Genomic DNA, 1,182 nt, shown 5'->3' with positions numbered 1-1,182 from the left:
ACAAGTTTATCACTAAAACAAGTTTATTACTAAACAAGTTTATCACTAAAACAAGTTTATCACTAAAACAAGTTTATCACTAAAACAAGTTTATTTTAAGAACAATTTTTTCTCAAGGCCAAGTCTATTCCTGAAGCCACAAAAGAATTTTTAAAACCAAAAAAGTAATTATTCCCCCCCCCCCCGGTACATGAGGATCTTCACATGACTGTACAGAAAGTTCACATGACTGTACAGAAAGTTCACATGACTGTACAGAAAGGATCTTCACTTGACTGTACAGAAATGCGAGATGGAAAAAACACTTGCTAAAGGGTCAGCACACAACACGACACACAAAGAACTCCCCCCCCCGCCCCTCCCACTTTGCCGACCAGTCTCAAAATAGAAATATTCTCTGGTTAAAAAAAGCTACTTTCTTTTGCTTCAATGCCGGGCTAGAAATAGGGTAAAAGACATTTGTTCAAGAACCCTTGGTATAGACTTACGCTGCAGTAAATATATACATTTGTTCCTTTCTGTTTCTTTTTTTTTATCTTCTCAACACTTAAGAGATATCTTTGGAAGAAGAAATGGTAGAAGACAAATTCAGCCGTTCTCCAACAAATGTATAAGAATGTAAAATTGAAACAAGAAAGACAATGCCTAGTAAATTGTCACCATCAATCCCTATTGTAGAATGTCAGAACTTTGAAAAGAAATGAAAATTGCAAATATGTCGTAGAGTTTGCTGAGGCATGTCTATTGGTCCAAGTCTCATTCCTCTCCTTCACAAAGAGATTTCCACGTACTCTCCTTCACAAAGAGATTTCCACGTGCTCTCCTTCACAAAGAGATTTCCACGTGCTCTCCTTCACAAAGAGATTTCCACGTACTCAACAGTCTGTAGGAAGACAACATCCTGGCCAAAATACAACAGTTGGTTTTTTGCTTCTCTTGAAAAAAGTTTGACATACGACAAAGACGGACCACGGTGACAAAGAGGACCACGGTGACAAAGACGGACCACAGTGACAAAGACGGACCACGGTGACAAAGACGGACCACGGTGACAAAGACGGACCACGGTGACAAAGATGGACCACAGTGACAAAGATGGACCACGGTGACAAAGACGGACCACAGTGACAAAGACGGACCACGGTGACAAAGACGGACCACAGTGACAAAGACGGACCACGG

The sequence above is a fragment of the Aplysia californica genome, unplaced genomic scaffold (assembly GCF_000002075.1).
Source record: "Aplysia californica isolate F4 #8 unplaced genomic scaffold, AplCal3.0 scaffold00116, whole genome shotgun sequence".
Lineage (NCBI taxonomy): Eukaryota > Metazoa > Mollusca > Gastropoda > Aplysiida > Aplysiidae > Aplysia > Aplysia californica.
The sequence above is the reverse complement of the archived record's forward strand: the minus strand, read 5'-3'. Positions refer to the sequence as shown.